The 19,582-nt window shown below is 43.0% G+C and overlaps 1 protein-coding gene across 1 annotated transcript in view; it reads right to left on the minus strand.

The window, feature by feature from the left end:
• Positions 1 to 8,000, minus strand: part of zbtb16a (zinc finger and BTB domain containing 16a) — a 249,716-nt gene extending 241,716 nt beyond the window's left edge. The window contains exon 1 of the mRNA XM_078533015.1: positions 7,833 to 8,000. The gene's annotated coding sequence lies outside the window, so the exon portion shown is untranslated. The remainder of the gene's footprint in view (positions 1 to 7,832) is intronic.
• Between the last annotated feature and the right edge of the window lie 11,582 nt (positions 8,001 to 19,582).

Here is a 19,582-nt window from a genome sequence, read left to right on the forward strand (position 1 = left end):
AATCGCTGAGTACATGGATACTGTGTCTTTAAGATGACACTAGGTTATTATTAACTTTATACAACGACTCTCAAAGTTTAATCACCACTGCAATTATCATGTGGCATCACTGACTGAATGTATAGTCACTGTACCCTCTTAACGACCCAATGGTGTCCTTCTGTGCGCTAAATGTTCTATCATAATGATCGTATGGGTAAAGTGCCTAGATTATTATTATACGAGTATGCAGTATACGAATCCTCACACTTCTGCAAGAACCATTCACTCTGCTCCTGCTGATTTTAAATAGTTGCTATATTACTGACTGTACACACAAATATTCCAAATAACAGATGCTGCCAAACCTGCAGAGCTTTTCCAGTATTTTTTATTTTTATTTCAGATTTCCAGCATCTGCAGTATTTTGCTTTCACCTTCCAAATAATAGACTTTTGACTGTTACTGAGAACGAGATCCCCTGTCCCGGCTTTTCCTTTTGCACTCATAGGACAGATACAAGAATACCAAATTTCAAAGGCAACAGCAATCTATATTGCTTGAAAAGAGGGTAATGATTTGTTGGCAAGTGGACTCAGACTTTCCAAGTGAAATACAGACGTTATATACCTAAGGGGGTCATTATTCAATTACACGCTACACCCTTGAGGATTAATATTACTTTTTGCAAGTATTCCGTATATCACTGACTATACTTAAGGAGGTACAATATTATTAACTGTGTATATTTAAGGATATACACGATTGCTGATGGATAAGATGTTAAAGGAGCTTTGTCTGCTCTCCTATGTGGACCTAAAAGATCCCATGGCACTATTTTGAAAAGGAGCAGGGGTGTGTCCTGGTCGACATTTATCCCTCAATCAACACTCCAAAACAGAAGATCTGGTTGTTATCACATTGCTGTTTCTGGGGTTTCCTACATCACAACAGTGATTACACTTCACAAGTACTTCATTGGATGTAAAGCGCTTTGGGAGCCGCCGTAATATTGATAATTCCATTACTGACTGTGCATCATTGTAATGTCACTGACACTAGGTGTCAGGTGTATCCAGTTGTGTTAGTGCCAGTGTGATGTGTGTCGTTAAACTTGCACACGCGAGAGCTAAACATTCGCAGCCGTATACAAGACAATTACAGTCCGGCGTGACACGCATTAAATAAACCCCAGGGATATCGTATCCAGGGAGGTGCGGGCACATTATCGGTATAAAAAAAAAACGTGCGAGTTAAACGCACGAGGAACGATGCATCCACATCTTAGAATTGAGGCCAGAGTGTGTTTGCTAATTAGCATATCAATCAGGTTATAGCACAGCAGCCAGGGAGGAGATGCCTCGCAACACTCCACCTGGTTAATTCATGTCTAGGGGGGGAAATAAGCCGTTTGGAAAGTCGCTGGTTTCTGTTGGACAGCGCCCTCTTCATCTGTAAGACACGGGCAACCATTTAACAGTGCTCTCGAATGCAGCCCAAATCCAAAACTCGCAGCAAGTTTACTGCGCACACACACACCCCACCCTCCCCTCGTGAATGAAGTGATTTAATTGCATTTTAAGCGCATGTATTTGCGATTGGCGCTCGTATCTGGAACCAATATGGAGGCAGCACACTCACACCGGCTGTGGTGATACTTCAGAGAAATAGATGCGCTGTAACATTTCACCCGGGAGGCGTTTTACGTCATTTTCGAGGGAATTATTCCAAATCAAAAAGCGTTTGAAGAACCCTCTACAATTTTGCTAGAAGAGCCGGGAACGTGTCCATCTAGTTCAAATCCATCAAGCTTAAAGTTTAATCATGTAAATTCGGTTAAGTCAACGTGTGTATTATAAAATAGCTACTGAGCGAGAGCAAGTTAGGTTAAGAAAACTTCCCAAATTTGAGTCAAAATTAATCAGGGGGAAGATTGGCAAAAGCTTTGCTTGGGTTCGTTCTCTCCCCAAGGAGTTATTTTTTTGAAACAACTCCTGATAGAAAAGTTAAATGTGAAATTAAAACTAACTTGGGGGAAGTCTAATAGAATTCCTACTTCACCTCTGTACTTTCCGGAACTACTAAAAGCCTCTCTAACGCCTACACGACAAATGGATTTGAAATGACAAGTCCTATAAACTATTGCCCACTTCCAGATTTTTTTTTCTGACGTCAACTAAAGTTTTTTTTTGTTTCGGCTTTTACAGTTGGTGGCTATTTAAGGGTAAAGTTTCTCCCAAAAGCGGGGGGCGGGCGGGTAGCGAAAAGGCTTTTCAATTCACCCACCAGCCTATGCAGCAACAACAACAGCGAAACAACCAGCCACTGCTTAGCTTTGGTCAGATATTGTGGTGCTTTGCTTACTGTTCGTACCTGCCAGTTTCCTTCTTGGTAGTTGTGAGTTGCACGTTGAAGGCTGCAGCCGCGCCCCCAATAGGCTGGGCATGTGCTAAAGTTGAGTCCATTCACTTCTCGTGTGATCTAAACATAGGATTGGTCATTATTGAGGCTTGTTGTTCACTGCATGTGCTGAATTCCTCATCACCCTCTCAGACTGTAGTCACTGCTACTGGTTTCAATGATTCTTCAGTTACATCGATTCATACATTTTCATTTAGGATTTCCACCGTCCACAGTATTTTGCACTTTTTTTTTTCGCGTTCAGATATTGGAGCTGCCCAGCTTCGATGAACACTGTACAAAGTGGCAGGGAGTGGATTGACAATGAACACAAGGACCTCGTTCTGCCTGATGCTATAGGGGTTGTGTTGTGGCTGCCCTTTGAATCAAGGTTTATTAGAAGATTAAGCAGCGATTTAATTGGATTTTTTTTTTAGGATTTTGAAAGGAATTGATGGGATAGTTCCACTGATGGAGAGTCCAGAGCAAGTGCACTCAAGACATTAAAACCAGAGCCAGGTTATTCAAGGGTGAAATTGGGAAACATTTCTTCATATAAAGGGGAGGGGGGTAGCAGTTTGGAACTCTCTCCCAAAGATAGCAGCAGATGTTTGTTTAATTAATAATTTTAAACAAGAGGTCAATGGATGCTTGCTAGACAAAGTGGGCAGATGGGGTTAAGAATCAGATCAGTCAAGATCTCACTGAATGGCAGAACTAACTCAAGGGGCTGAATGGCTTCCTCCTGTTCCTGTATATTTTGTTTCTCCTGGAATAGAATTATGGGCTATGATTGATGGTGCACTGATGTAGCTCCTTTCTATGTTGCCCGAGTTCAAAGTGGAAGAGGTTTGGGTAAACCTATAGGTTGAAAATGGGAATTAGCTTCCTGGGGGGCTGGAGTAGAATTTCTCTGCTGATTAGAGTTTTATTGGGGTTTTTTCTTTTGCTCATCATTTGACAAGTTGGTTACCTATTCAGGCAATGGGACCAAGAGTGGAATCTTGTTGAGGCATCGGGGGTCTCTGGGGAGTCAGTGAGAGACCCATGCTGCCTCTTTTTGGGAAGGCCTGCCGAACAAAAAGCTAACCAGGCAGTGGTAACACCGCAGCAGGTCTCCCCCTGGAATTGACACCCTGGGAGCAAAGTCCCACCTAGCGAAAGCTGCTGACCAATCAGAGGCCAGGGGCTCTTGCGCTCAACAGCACCACTGAGGAAGCTGTGACTGCTGCAGGAAAAACACCTCCCAGGATCCAAGTGTGACCCAGGCTACAGGGAAGTAATGTGGAGGAGGTGGGCGTCACAGGGGGAGGGGGGCAGCAAGGTTAGAAGAAAGGGCAGGGGTGGTGGCTCTCAGCAGGTCCCTCCCCCTTCCCAATGTCCAGCCCCTTGATCAGGCACTGATTGCCTCTGTTCGAGGAACACTCCCCCCCACCCCACTGCAGTGTAAGCGGCCCACACAGATTCCTCTGTTAACACCAGCAGTGATGGCATGAGGCTCTGATGTTAATTAACTGGCTCCTTAAGGGTCTCAATTGGCAACAGGGCAGGAAGGTCGAGCATGGATCCTCCCACCCAGAACTTGATCCTGGTGGAGACGGAAAGGTGGATTCTGGTACGCCACCACTCCGCCTAGTCCCATGCTCTTCCTGCCTCCAAACTCGCCATCAGTGAGAGCAGAAGATTCTGTCACTTCTACAGGAAGCTCAAACACAGAGTTAATCACCACTTGCTAAGTCCAGGTGAATGAGGAATAAAGTGTAACTTGACTGCATATACCAAGATAAATATTTCTTTACTCCAAGCAAGCAAAAGGATCAAGTTTACAAGATAACCTGTTCCTATTGTAACTGTTTTTGGTTGCACTCTGGTGTTCTGCCATCCAATGTACAATAGACAGTGTTAAGTGGGAACCTCACTATCTGTACACCGGGGACAAGGTGGTGATGCCAATAGAATCAATACAGGGAGAAGGCTTCGCATTGAAGCATTCAAACTTCAACACCCAATGACAGAAGATCATTAACTGAATTTGGCAGCTATTCAATGGTTTGTGCATTCAATCATGAAACCAAATACAGACTGATAAATGGACATCAGTTGCTAAGCTTGGTGTGAGTTCAAGAATTTGAAGTTGCTTAATCAGAAGTTGACTTAACACTTTCTACACTCAGGTTAATTTTCCATAACTCCAAATCCTAGATGTCCAATATAGAGCAGGGCAATCATTTGCCAAGCCTTCTGAGTTGAATTTTTGCTTTCACGTTCTTCACAATACATTGAAGAGGGTAGTATAACCTGAGACACCATTTAGAAGAGGTTGCACTAGATATAGAGTGAAGTGATTAGTGTTACTATTTTACAAAGTTAAAGTTAACTTTATTGAAGTTAAATGTCCCAAGACACTTAACAGGGGCATCATCAAACACAATTTGACACTGAGCCACATAAGGAGATATTAGGGCAGGTGACAAAAAGCTTGGTCAAAGAGGCAGGTTTTAAGGAGTGGCTTACAAAATATGAGTTTACAAGACATGACAAGGCAATTGACCTGAAACATTCACTCTGTTTCTCTTTCTACTGATGCTGCCTGACCTTTTTAGCATTTTCTATTTTTATTAAGGCGATATTGGGACAGGCGACAGATAGGCTCTATGGAGCATCTTAAAGGAGCACAGAGAATTAAGGAGGGAATTCCAAGCTTGGAAGGAGCAGAAGGTTTGGACTTCAATGGTGGAGCAATTAAAATTAAGAATGCATAGGAGTGCAAAGTTATCCGGGGTTGTGGAGCTAGACGAGGTTAGAGAGTTGAGGAGCGCTGAGGTCATGGAGGGATTTGAAATCAAGGATGAGAATTTTTAAAGCAAGGCTTTTGCAGATTGAGAGCCTATGAAGGTCTACGAGCAACTGGTGAATGGGGCTTGTTGTACGTCAGGCTATGACCAACAAATCTTTTGATGAACTATTGGTTCTGAACACAACTGAGGCAAGAAGTCTTTATTTATGGATTCACAAAAGATACACAAGCAACTTGCAGCACATTTTTTCTTCAAAAGCAAACCAGAGTCCAAAGGAAGGAGTAGAGCTCATTAAGTTTCTATATATATTTTATAAATCAATAGAAGTGTTTCCATATCCACCTTTACGTTTCTGAAATTGTGGACTCATGTTGGGAAATAGTTCTATCCAATCCCAGTAGCCTTGCTAGAAATGAGTCTTGTCAATGAGTGTTTGTAATTCGCTTGATGAACAATGATGGACATCAAGGCTAAGTTTTTTTTATTCATTTATGGGATGTGGGCTTCGCTGGCTGGTCCAGCACTTATTGCCTGTCCCTGATTGCCCTTGAGAAGGTGGTGGTGAGCTGCCTTCTTGAACCGCTGCAGTCCATGTGGTGTCAGTGCACCTACAGTGCTGGTAGGGAGGGAATTCCAGGATTTTGACCCAGCGACACTGAAGGAACAGCGATATATTTCCAAGTCAGGATGGTGAGTGGCTTCAAGGGCAACTTGCAGGTGGTGGTGTTCCCATGTGTTTGATGTCCTTGTCCTTCTAGATGGTAGCAGTCATGGGTTTAGAAGGTACTGCCTAAGGAGCCTTGGTGAGTTCCCGCAAGGCATTTTGTAGATGATACACACTCCTGTCACCGTTAGTCGGTGGTGGAGAGAGTGAATGTTTGTGGATGTGGTGCCAATCAAGCAGACTGCTTTGTCTTGGATGGTGTCAAGCTTCTTGAGTGTTGTTGGAGCTGCACTCATGCAGGCAAGTGGGGAGTATTCGATCACACTCCTGACTTGTGCCTTGTAGATGGTGGACAGGCTTTAAGGAGTCAGGAAGTGAATTACTCGCTGCAGGATTCCTAGCCTCTATCCACGGTATTTATCTGGTTAGTCCAGTTCAGTTTCTAGCCAATGGTAACCCCCAGAATGTTGATAGTGGGGGATTCAATGGTGGTAATAACATTGAATTTCAAGGGGTGATGGTTAGATTCTCTCTTGTTGGAGATGGTCATTGCCTGGCACATGTGTGTGACATGTATTTTACTTGCCACTTGTCAGCCCAAGCCTGGACATTGTCCAGGTCTTGCTGCATTTGGACATAGACTGAGCTCCCCCACTTCCCACAGAGGCACAACTAACAAAGAACTTAACCATAAAAGAAAAAGTTAACTTATCAAACTAAACAATGTTACACCCACTTTTCATAACATAACTGAATCTCTGCAACACCCACTGGTTACCGAAAGCCTCAAGCGTTGGACATTGCACTGTCCCTTTCCAGGAGTGCCCATGCAGAGCAAGACGGCAGAGAGACAGGCCACCAGACGGCAGAGAGACAGGCCACCACAGTAGCCAAACCTCTTGCCCCACTGGCCACTTAATTGAGCAGTGTGGTCCTATATTCTCTCAAGTTTAGAAGAATGAGGGCTAATCCCACTGAAAGATATAAAATTCTTAGGGGACTTGACTGGGTAGATGCTGAGATGCTGGTTCCCCCTGGGTGGAGGGTCTAGAAATAGAAGGCATAGTCTCAGGATAAGGAGTCAACCATTTTGCACTGAGATGAGAAATTTCTTCAATCTGGAGTGTTGTGAATTGTTAGAATTCTTCCCCTCAGAGGTTTGTGGATGCTCTGTTGTTGAACATCTTAAAGATTGAGATTGATTGATTTTTTGGCCATTAAGGGAATTGAGGGACATGTGGATTGGCTGGTAAAGCGGAATTGAGGTAAAAGATCTTGCTGAATGGAGGAGCAGAATTGAGGGACTGAATGGGCCATTCCTGCTCCTAATTTTTTTTTATCTTCAACCTGGACCAATGGATGGCCACCTTGACCAGGCCTGGGGAAGACCCACAAGGAGATCCTCCAAGTTGCCCACCTGCCTCTGCACCAGGTGGGCCAATGGAGCCAGAGGTTCAGGAGCACCCCCATCAAACAGTGACAGAGGGGCTGCAAACTTTATCAAAAAGGTTTATGGAAGCAAAGCAGTAGAGGTTTGTTCCACTGTACATAATCTCTGTACAAGAGTACTTACTGGGTTCTGATGAAAGGTCATTGAATTGAAACATTAACTCTGATTATCTCTCCACAGGTACTACCAGATCTGCTGAGTATTTTCAGCATCTTCTATTTTACTTCAGATTTCCAGAATCTGCAGATTTTTGCTTTTGTGCTAACACTGAGTGCCTGAATTGGAAATGTTCAATATCTCAGGAATAATATTAATGTGAATAAATGTCCACAAAAATAATAAAGGGAACAGAAAGAGGGCAGACTTCAACATAAATTGAAATTCTAATTTAGATTAAGATCACACGAGAGTACAAAGGTAACAAAATTCCCAACCATTTTAATTACAATAGTTAATAAGAAAGTGACGTTTTTTTAAAAATCTCCTACTTTCAGAAAGAATCTGAAATACATCCCATATAATTCATGGACACATGTCTTACCGTGTCTTATCGTGCCTCCTGTTACAATTTTCTTGTGCTCTATAACCAACCATTAAATGAGACAAATGAAAGAGAAAATCGTGTCAGGACTGAACAACTCCCACAGTCGCTTGGAAGAAATCTGCTTTACTCTCCCCATACCCTATGAAGCTAGGGCTGGTTAATTGTTTCAAAGTGAGATTAATACTGGCGTTTACGAGCTATTCACAATAAACACAAGCAGACAGGAGGCTACATGCCAAGCTCTGGCACAACTTGAGTTGCAGTGATTCACAGGCTGGACTTTGGCCAGTCTGATAAGCACTTATTGGCACAGATCAGACACCTGGCCAAACAGTATTACTCAACCACAGTGTGGTGAGTGTCACGAGGTATACAGCAATGTTAGCTAATCAGCTTCAGCTGAAAATTATGGCTTTTTTTTGGTTTTACCTGTTTACCTTTAACAATGTTTTTTTGGGTGAGTGATGTTCAGTTAACCAAACTTGCAATTTTTTGAATGTTGATTTTTTTTTTTGTTAAATTAAGTGTGTAAAATTAAATGAAAGTAAGATCCATGATTCACCCAGAATAAGAAATACAAGCTCAGTGAATCTCTTGCATATCAGTTTCTTGGTATAATCATGTAGGCACAGGATTTTCAATCATAATGGTAAGGTTATTACATTTTCTTTCATTTTCCTGCGAATTTTGATGTTTCATCCTGATTTTCATCCTTAAACATCAATTTGAAAACTTTACATTTTAGCAGGAATCTCAATCAGCTGTTCTACCTGATAAGGCAGGGCCCATCGTTTATGTCCAATCATTGTTTTAATATGAACTCTTTTCTATTCCCAATCTCTGCCAGCCCTAATACTTATTCATTCAATTCTAGCCTATTATGAATGCCCCATTCCATCACCCTCAGCATTGGCAGCCATCTAGGTCTTAAGTTCAGGAATCCCTCCCTCAACATCGCCACCTCTCTCCTCCTTTAAGATGTGGCTTAAAATCTACCCCTTTGACCAAGCTTTTGGTCACCTGCCCAAATATCTCCTTTGGCTCGGTGTAAATTTTTGTCTGATAACTCTGCTGTGAAGTTAGGGGAGACGGTGGCTTAGTAGTAATGCCACTGAACTAGTAATCCAGGCTAATGCTCTGGGGCATGGGTTTGGATCCCACTACAGCAGCTGGTGGAATTTAAATGTAATTAATTAGAGAAAAGTCTGGAATTGTAAGCTAGCCTTAGTAATGGTGACCATGAAGCTATCATTGATTGTCGTAAAAACCCATTGGGCTCACTAATGTCCTTTAGGGAAGGATTTGGATCTGCCATCCTTACCTGGTCTGGCCTCCATGTGACTCCAGATCTACGCCAATGTGGTTGGCTCTGAAATGGCCTAGCAAACCACTCAGTTCAAGGGCAATTAGGGATGGGCAACAAATGCTGGCCTTGTCAGCAATCCCTTGAAAAAATAATTTGTTTTAAAAAAAAAGTGCCTTGGGACATTTAATGATGTTAAAGCAGCCATATAAATGTGATTGTTTATGTTGTAAAAGATGCTCCCAGTAGGCAGAGACCTGTGGCAGGATTGGAAAGTCTAAAGAGTTTGCCCTGATGTGCATCTTGCTTCCTGGAGTCCGCTGCCCGTAATTGGAAAGTGTCAAATGATTTGACTCTAATAATCCTATTGCCTGAGCACTGAACCACAGCTCATGCTGAATATTTAAATCTGCTGTAGTTTACTGTTTGTGATAACATCAGTCTGTGAAAATGAGAATCTGACTGGGCATATAATAACCGAAGATTAGCAAGTGATAACATTACGGATGGGTCATGTGTAAACAATATTTAACAAACCACAGTTTAAGTAGCATATCTCATTTTGGAATGCCGTTAATTTGATGAGGAGCGAGAGGAGAATCACATGACATTCTGATTGCTGTGACTCTGAATGGAGTCTCATTTCTTCAGGAACCTTTCGTATGCATCTTGAATTTGGCAACTTTAGATCTCATCTTTTTGATCTCCAGTTCTGCTCCCTCTTTTCCTAAAGCTGTTGCCTCAGCCTGGGGTCTGAGTTCACTTGATACCACCCAACAGTTCAGATGAGGGACAATTCTTGCCTCTGTGAAGCTAGACGGCAAGAATTGGCAGGCTATTCCACTGGGTAGAAAATTCTCATTCTCTTTTGAAAGTCCTTGTATACCCTCACCTGCCCACCCCACCATCTCTTTCCGATGCTCTCCGCAATCTCTGCATGCCTCCAGTTTGGCCCCCGGCACATCCCCGAATTTTAATTCCTCTGTCATTAGCAGCAGTGCCTTCAGCTGTCTAGCTCCTGAGGTCTGGAATTCCCTCCCTAAACTCCTCTGCCCTCTGCCTGTCTCTTCTCCTTTGAGACGCTCCTTAAAACCAACCTGTTTGACCTAGCTTTTTATCACCTGTCGGAGATCTCCTTATGAGGCTCAGTGTGAAGCATCTTGGGATGTTTAACTATGTTAAAGGCGCTATACAAATGCAAGCTGTTGTAGGCATTGTGGCTGAGACCAACCCCTCGAGCGACATAGGGTGGAATTTAATACCCACCCCCAAGGCAAACTTGGTGGCGGGCAGACATTTAATCGGGTGGGAGTGTGCCAGATGGGGACCCCACTGCCTTCCTTCTCTTGCCCTGTTTCAGTCTGTGGCGGGAAGGCTTGTGGATTACCTTCCTACACCACCATCAATTCAAGCAATTAATGTCCACTTAAGGGCCTCATCCCACCACTGCTGGTAATCAACCAGCGGCAGGCAGGGGAGTGGACACACAGGGAGCTTGTAAAGCAAACCCAATCGGGGTTGTTTGTGAAATCCCAGGAGAGGGACCTCCGGGTTGTCAGGCATCAGCGCCTGGTCAAAGGACCTGGCATCGGGAAGGGGGGGGTGGTGGGTGTGGAGAGTTGTTGAAAGCCACCCTCCTGCCCTTACTGCCAGCCCCCACCTCGTGACCTCCATCCCACTCTCGCTCACCTATGGACTGGGATCCTCCTCCGATCTGGTGACTGCATTGCGGCAGCTGCCATTGCTCCCACTGACATGACCTGCAATGGACCGCAGCCCTCTGAACGGCCGGCAGCTGTCGGGAAGGCAGAACCTCTGGTCCAAGGATCCTTGATCCTGGGGAAGGCCAATTATTGGCACAGCTGACCTTCCCCAAAGGAGGCAACACCGGGCTCCCGCTGACCCCGGCCGCCTGCATTAAATTCTGCCCATTGGGGTAGAAACCGGCGTGTGTTGTAACTGTTTGATTAGGAGGGGTTAGCAAAAGCTTGGTTAATGAGATGGGTTTGAAGCAGGGTCTTAAAGGAAGATGGCTAAGGGATGAAGTTGATCGGGAGAGACAATCCTGAAACATGGGGGAAGGGGCTGGATTGCGGAAGGCATCAGTGAAGAGAGAGAGAGGAGGATGCACAAAATGCCAGAATCAGAGAAACAGAGAATCCTGGATTGGAGGGGTGGTTTAGCCTCTCAGGATGAATAGAGATAAGGAAGGATGAGAGCTATGTAAGGATTTAAATGCAAGAATGAGAATTTTAAAAGTCAGAACATTGGAGAACTGAGCAGCCAGTGCTGGTCAGCAAGGAAAGGGTGGTCGGCAATTCTGTGGAATAGGATACAGGAAGCAGAGTCTTGGATGAGCTGAAATTTGCAAAGGGTGGAGGATGAGAGGCCAGCTAGGAGGGTTGAGGAGTAATCGAGTGTGGAGGTGACAAAGGCAATGCTGATGGAATCCTCTTTACTGCAATACAATGCCAAGACCATGTGTAACATTAACAGTCACTGGGAGTTTGGCACAGTTGGTGGTTCATAAAAACAGACACAAGTGCTCCCATACCATACATGGATATCCATTAGTACACAACTGGTTACATTTAAATATTTATATTAAGTACATAACTGCACTAAACAAAGTGTTTTTTATTTCATGTGCTTTATGATATCATGTACAGCTTATTTTTGCTCTCTTTGAGAAGTACATTATATGTTGGACATTACATTACAAATGTAGAGTGTACAGTGTGCCAGTTCCTGTACTTTGGAATCACAGAATTGTAGTGCTCTAAAGGAGGCCATTCAGCCCATCTTGTCTGTGGCAGCTCTTTGAAAGAACTATCAGATTTTGTCCAATAATGCTCCAGCGAAGTGCAAAGAGACACTTTTACGATCTTAAAGGCACTATATAAATGCAAGTTGTTACTGATATTTTTCTCCTGTGCCTCCCTATGTTAAACACGGCTGATTAAAAAATTTCCATGACGACCACATTTCCCTGACTGGCGAATAGTGGCGGCTGATGCCAATTTGGCTGAATACTGCTCTGTAATCTGTTGCCACAGCAATATACTATGGTCAAATTACCTCCATGGGAGAGATTTCCAGATCTGGCATTCCTTGATCTGTACATTTAGTATCAAACTGAACCACTGGGAGAATCCCCTGTGACATTAATTGAAGTCATGTACATTTCAGACTGAGATAGTCATGAATTTGCATGCCCTCAATAGACCGCTTCTCTTACCAAAGCAGTAGTTTGTTTGACTGGACATATGTTGATTGGATACAGAGTTAAACTTCAAGGAGAGAGCCAAAATCTTCATTGCTTTACAGTTGATTCAATTTCAGAAATGGCTCTTCAAATGTAAAAAAAATAAACAGATTAAGCTATCCTGGTTATCAAATATACCACCCAACCCCTGGAAAAAAAAGGCTATTTGGATTAAAACACTGATCTATTAGGAACTAGATGAATTCCTTGAAATGGACCCAATAACTACATGTGTTGGCATTCGAGAAACAGAAGAAGAAATGTACCTGTGACATGTTTCTAAACCTTTTCTCAGGTGAAAAGTAATTTAGGATACAAGAAACAAATGTCTATTATAGTTTCTTGGATTAGATTCTTGGCAAATGCAAAGAGGGAGCCAAAAAAGTGGAAAAAGTGCAATGCTATGTACACACCAGTTTGCTGTATCTCTTGTATTTGTCTCAGAGAATGCAGAGATGACACCAGTTCTAAATTTACAGTAGGTTTAAATATCTCAGCAATTACAGGATTTCAACACAGATGCTCTCAGCCCAGATTCCAGAACCATCTGCCTGATGTCAGTTACTTAGCTCTCTAGCTCCACCCACAGACTTAAGCAATTAAGCAGTGAACATAAATCAGTGAACAGACTAACACAATCAAACACAGATCAATCAAACCATTGAACACTAGATGCCATTAACCTTTTTTTGCTGTTCACCTGACTGTACAATGTCTTATACTTTATGATTGACATGAATTAATTTTTTGATAAACATTTTCTTATTTACTGCAGTTCCAGCAAAAGGGGGATTGTGGTTGGACAGTTCTTTTGCTGGGTAACAGTATCAAAAAATATGGAACAAAGGTGGGTAAATGGAGTTGAGATACAGATCAGCCATAATCTAATTGAATGGAGAAACATGATGATACTATGGCTAAAAGGATTAAATAATAAGGATAGGTTGCAGAGACTATGCTTGGATTCCCTTCAGAGGATTATAGAATTACCTATTTAAGGTTAATATGATGATTAAATGGTTTGATAGGATAGATTAAAAAAATATTTCTTCTGGTGGGGTACAAGTGAGCATAACCTTAAAATTAGAAGCAGGCCATTCACAGGTGATGTCAGGAAGCACTTCTTCATGCAGAAGATAGTAGAAACCTTGAACTTTCTCCCCCAAAGTGCATCACAGGATTGGACTCAGCAACAATGAGGCTGGGTGTCAATTGAATATTTTCAAACTGATATTGATTGATTTTTGCTAGACGAGGGTGTTAAGGGATATGCAAACTAGGCACGTAGATGGAGTTAAGATACAGATCGAATTGAATGGTGGTATAGTCTCAAAGGGCTGAATGGCCTCCTCTTGTTCCTATGGAGCATCCTTGAGGGGCTGAATGCTATACACTTGCTCCTATGTTTTGGGAGCATAGTGTCTATCTATCCACTTAATGGCAACTAGACCATGGAGAAGGACTATCAATACAAAGTTGAAGAGGAAAACTCAAGGACTTGAGCACAAAAATCAAAGATCTGGCACTCCTAGCACAGCACTAAGGAGAGAGCAAGTGCTATTAGAGACCAAGAAGTAACCTTTGTGTGGGGGTTGAAGATGTGGGCAGGGTTCTTAATGAATATTTTGCATCTGTCTTCACAGAAGAGGGGAATAGACATTCTAAGAGGGAGTGTGAAGTATTGGGTGGATAAAAATAGAGCAGAAATATTAAGGGGTTCAGTACCTTTCAATATAGGTAAGTTACCTGGCCCAGATGAAATGTATCCCAGGCTGTTAAAAGAAGCAAGGGAGGAAATAGCAAAGGCTCTGATCATTGTTTTCCAATCCTCATTGGCTACAGGCTTGGTATTGCAGGTCTAGAGCATTGCTAACGTTGTACCATTGTTGACAGAGGGAGAAATGGATCGACCAACTAATTATAGGCCAGTCAGCCTGAATGCAATGGTGGGCAAATTATTGAAAAAATTCCAAGGTTCTGCATTAATCATCATTTAGAAAAGCATGGATAAATCAGGGACAGCCAACATGGACCTGTTAAGGAAAGGTCATGTCTGATTAACTTGACTGAATTTTTTGAAGATGGTCAATGAGGTTAGTGCATTTAATGTATTCTATATGAATTTTAGCAACATTTTTGACATGGTCCCACGTAGCAGACAAGTCAGAGAAGTAAAAATCTATGGAAAAGTGGCAAATTGGCTCGGTGTCAATGGATATTTTAATGCCTGGAAGGCTCTTTCCAGTGGCGTTTCACAGGGCATGGTGCTAAGTTCCTTGCTTCTATGTAGCAATGATTTAAACTTATTAGGGGGAATGATTAAGAAGATGATAATTAGTTATGTGGCTGATAAGGAGGAAGAAAGCTGTAAGACTGCGGGAAGATATACATGGACTGGTCAGGCAGGCAGAATAGCGGCAAATAGAATACAATCCAGGAAGGTTTGATGTAATGCATGTGGTGAGGGGACAAACAAGGTAAGACAGTACACAATATATGATAGAATACTGAGAAGTGTAGAGGAACAGAAGGGTCTTGGAGTGCGTGACCACAGATTCCTGAAGGCATTCGGAAGGCACAGGGGGATACTGTACTGAGGCATAGAGTATAAAAGCAGGGAGGTTATCCTAGAACTGTATACAACACCAGTTAGACCACAGCTGCGTACAGTCATGGTCACCACATTACAGGAAGGCTGTGTTTGCACTAGAGAGAAGGTTTACAAGGATGTTACCAGGATGGAAAATTTTAACTTTGAAGAAAGATTGGATAGGCTGCAGTTGTTTTCTTTGGAACAGAGGAGGCTAAAGGAAGATTTAATTGAGGTATATAAAATTATGAGGGACCTGGATAGAGTGAATAATCTGGTTCTCTTAGCAGAGAGGTCAATAATCAGGGGGCGGCATAAATTTAAAGTACTTGTCGATGTATTAGAGGGGAGTTAAGGAGAAATTTTTGACCCAGATGGTAGTGGGTGTCTGGAACTCACTGCCTGAAAGGGTGGTAGAGGCAGAAACCCTCATAACATTTAAAAGCACATGGATATGCACTTGAAGTGCTGTAACCTACAGGGCAAGAACCAAAGGCTGGAAAATGGGATTAGGTTGGCATTGACGTATAGGACCAACGGCCTCCTTCTGTGCTGTAAATTTCTGTGGTTCTATGATTTTTAAAGGAGAGAGAATGGGGGTGTTTAGGGAGGGAATTCCAGAGATTGTCACCTGCACAGCTGAAGGCACAGCCACCAGTGGTGGAATGCACATGAGTTCAGATCCGGAGAAGCGCGGGGATCTTTGGAGGGGTGAGGCCATGGAAGGATTTGAACATGGAACTGAGAATTTTAAATTTGAGATGTAGCTGGACTTGTAGCCATGGAAGTCAGCAAGCACAGGGGCGATGGGTGAACGGGATATGGTGCAAGTCGGAATACAGGCTGTAGATTAGGTGCCTTCGGGCAAAGCGGAAGAAAAATAGAAGAAAATGCAAAGACTCTAATCATTCTCACTTAAGGAGCTGTACCTTTCTGTCAGGAGTCACTTGTTCCTTTACTGCCATAAAAAATTTCCTTAGTAGAATGCCTCTGTCCCACACACCAAGCAAACGTTCCCATTATCCAATTATCCCATTTAAGCAAACATTGTAGGCCAGATAGCGAATGAATTGGTTTGATCAGTAAATATTGCCTTTAAACAAATGACCCCGTTAACAGGGTAACTATTGACTGACAGGCGCTGAATGTTTAAATAGCAACTGGTTACACCTGGTGTTCCTCCTAACTTATACTTAAAAATGCATTTGAACTGCACGATAGTGAGTGATGTTCATTCTTGCTGAATTGTGAGTTGCTGGAGATGTTTGTCCCATATCTGAAGTGGGGAGTGGGATTGGGGAACAGACAGTTAGTTATATGACTATCTGCTAATGATAAGCCTGTGAATAGATCTTTTCCACCTGTGTGCACAGGTAAGGTTCTCAGGTGTCAGGTACATTCCATTGTACGCTGACCCATGACATCTGACCCTAATCTTAATCCGTCTGCAACAAACACATTTACATTCCGGCTTGATTTACAGATCTGAATTGCTTCAAAATTTGAAGCCCCGATCAGAATGCTTACTCTGACAGGTGAAGATTAAAGAAAAGGTGGCACTTTTAATGCAGCTCATGTAACGTGCGTCTGACACAAGAGAAATCTTGGTGGTTAACCCTGACATGGCAGCAGCAATGTCTTTTAATGGGAAGTATGCTCTGCTATCCAAACATGCTGCTTCCATGAGAATTGGGCACCCACAGCTAACATTGCCTCTAGCTGTCCTCAGAAAGAATCAACGAAGATCAAGAGTGAGAGTGGTACCCACTTAGCTATAGCTGATGCTCAATCCCGGGTACTTATCAGGAGCCAGGGTTGCTCATAGAGCAGTTTTAGGTTTTGTGCATTAATCCCATTCTCTACCTGGTGACAATCTTCCATTTATATTTATTTTTATTCATTCTTGGGATGTGGGTGTTGCTGGCTTGGCGAGCATTTATTGCCCATCCCTATTTGCCCTTGAGAAGGTGGTGGTGAGCCACCTTCTTGAACCACTGCAGTCCATGTGGTGTGCTTACATCCACAGTGCTGTTAGGGAGGGAGTTCCAGGATTTTGACCCAGCAACAGTGAAGGAATGGTGATGTATTTCCAAGTCAGGATGGTGAGCGGCTTGGAGGGGAACTTCCAGGTGGGTGGTGTTTCCATGTATCTGCTGCCCTTGTCCTTCTAGATGGTAGTGGTCATGGGTTTAGAAGGTGCTGCCTAAGAGCCCTTGGTGAGTTTCTGCAGTGCATCTTGTAGATGGCACACACTGCTGCCACTGTGCGTCGGTGGTGGAGGAAATGCATGTTTGTGGATGTGGTACTAATCAAGAGGGCTGCTTTGTCCTGGATGGTGTCAAGCTTCTTGAGTGTTGTTGGAGCTGTATGTTCTGGCAGAAGCAGTTCTAAAACATGGCAAAGCCAAATGTATTCCAAATTCTCCTTATTCATGATATCGGGTAAGCTTCTCACATTGCAACAGTCAATCAATGTCATTAAAACAGATTATCTGGTCATTAACACATTGCAGTTTGTGAGCGATTTGGCTGCTGCATTTCCTACATTACGATAGTGACTACACTTCAAAAAGTACTTCATTGACTGCAAAGTGCTTTGGGACATCCTGAGTTTATGAAAGTTGCTATATAAATGTAAGTTCTATCTTTTTTTCTTTTCACAGGTCAGCAGTGTGAAAGTAAGCCTCAGTGCCATCTAGTTTAGAATGCATTAGGAGGAATCAAAATCCCATGGTGTACTGTATTCAGGAAACATACATGCTGCTTCCAGAGGCAGAACTGTATACAAAATGAGGTCTAAGTGCAGGTGATTCAAATCTCCCTCCGAATTTCTTTCCCAAAGGGAAGTGCCGCACACCCATTAAACATCTCCTAGGACAAACTTAAGATGCTGCACAATGATGTAGAGTAAAGGGTTAATTCTAACAATAGCTACTGAGCATGTGCAAATGGAACTGTGTAATAATGATGTCACTCAGCCGAGAATGAGGAGAATCTGAGAGAGGAGCAGTGGCTCTGGTCTAGAGCTTTGTAATCCTGGAAATAGTTGAGTATGTAAATAAAGGTTACTTTGAAAAAGGATCTTTGCCTCCAGCCAGAACGCTTGCTAAGAGTAAAATACCCAACATCAACAGAAATGGTGCCACCTGTGGCTAGCCATTTGATGCCAATCAACACATTCCTGTTGAATATAAAGCAAACCACAGGAGCAAGTGATCTAGTTCAATATAGCCCAATGAAAGAAATACAGAAGGGTTTCTTATTAGTATCGCCATGTTGGCAGCATTCCTCAGGAAAGGAAGACGCATCCAGTTCCATTTTGATTCAAACCCTTCTAAAGTAAAGAACTTGCATTCCCTTAGCGCCATTCATTACCTCAAAATGTCCCAACAAGGTGCTTTGCACCCAATGAAGTACTTTTTGAAGAGCCATCATTGTTGTAAAGTAGCGAAACACAACAAGCAATTAGCACTAAGCAAGTTCCCACAAGCAATATTAGGATAAGTAATCAGTTTTGATGGCGTTTGGTTGAGAGACAAATGCTGGCCAGGGGACAAGTAGAGGTCACTGTACACAGAAACCTGAAAGACCTCCAGTGGGGTTAAAGTGGACCAGGCTGGAGGGAGGGAGGGAAATTTCAGGAAACACTGGGTGTTCTTATCTCATGAGGTATTTACGGAAACAGTGTTTCCTCAGGGTAGTGCTAAAGTTGACTTTGTCACTGGCCTCGTGAGATGATTGAGAAGATATTTTCCTGCTTGGTTCAGTGGATGATCTCACTAGCCTAAATTGCTTTATTTATGGTCTTGTGCCTGAACCAACTTGTTCTTGATTTCATCGCACTTTACTACCTCTCACAGCAGCTTTGGTTGATTGTGCACAGAGAGAGAGACGTTTAATCACAAGTAAATGTAAATCTACTCTTTTAATCGTGTTAGGCTCCTGGTTGTGGCCTTTGCTGAGGGTTCGAGATGGAGCCGAGAGTTTGGGCTGAGAGGTAAGAATTGAGTTGTGGGTTAGGGCTGCGCTGAGACTATGGTTTAGATTGTGGCTTAGAGTTTGGTTTGAGATGCGAGCTTTGGTCTTCAGATGAGGTTTAGTGCTTTGGATGAGTCTTAACGCGGAGGGGATGGGGAGGAGGGGGCTGGTGGTAAAGAGATGGGATATTGAGACTATACAGAGATCAACTTTGGTAGCTGGTGGCAACAGGAGGGTTGGGAATTTTGGTGGGAGGAAGGAACTCGGTTTAGGACCTATTTGGGCAGGGAAGGAGTGAGGGCAGTACCCAGAATGACTTGATCTAGGGGCACATGCATTTGGTAGCAATAAAGTTTTTCAATATCCACACAAAACATTTTATATTTTTCTGAAAAGTTAATAAATTATTTATTTTGCTCTTTGCAAGTGGTACCATCTTTGCAAGAAGTGTCAAACAGTGCAGGGACAGGGTGAGAGGTGCACAAGTGGGCAAGGGGGAGGATCAGTGCTCTTTCTGAAATTTCAGTTTAAACCCTGTTCTGTAGCCCAGGGGTATGTAAAGGCCATTTGAGACACCCCCTTACTTTGGCTCTGGCCGAGACCAGCACTGAG

The sequence above is a fragment of the Cetorhinus maximus genome, chromosome 2 (genome assembly GCF_964194155.1).
Source record: "Cetorhinus maximus chromosome 2, sCetMax3.hap1.1, whole genome shotgun sequence".
Lineage (NCBI taxonomy): Eukaryota > Metazoa > Chordata > Chondrichthyes > Lamniformes > Cetorhinidae > Cetorhinus > Cetorhinus maximus.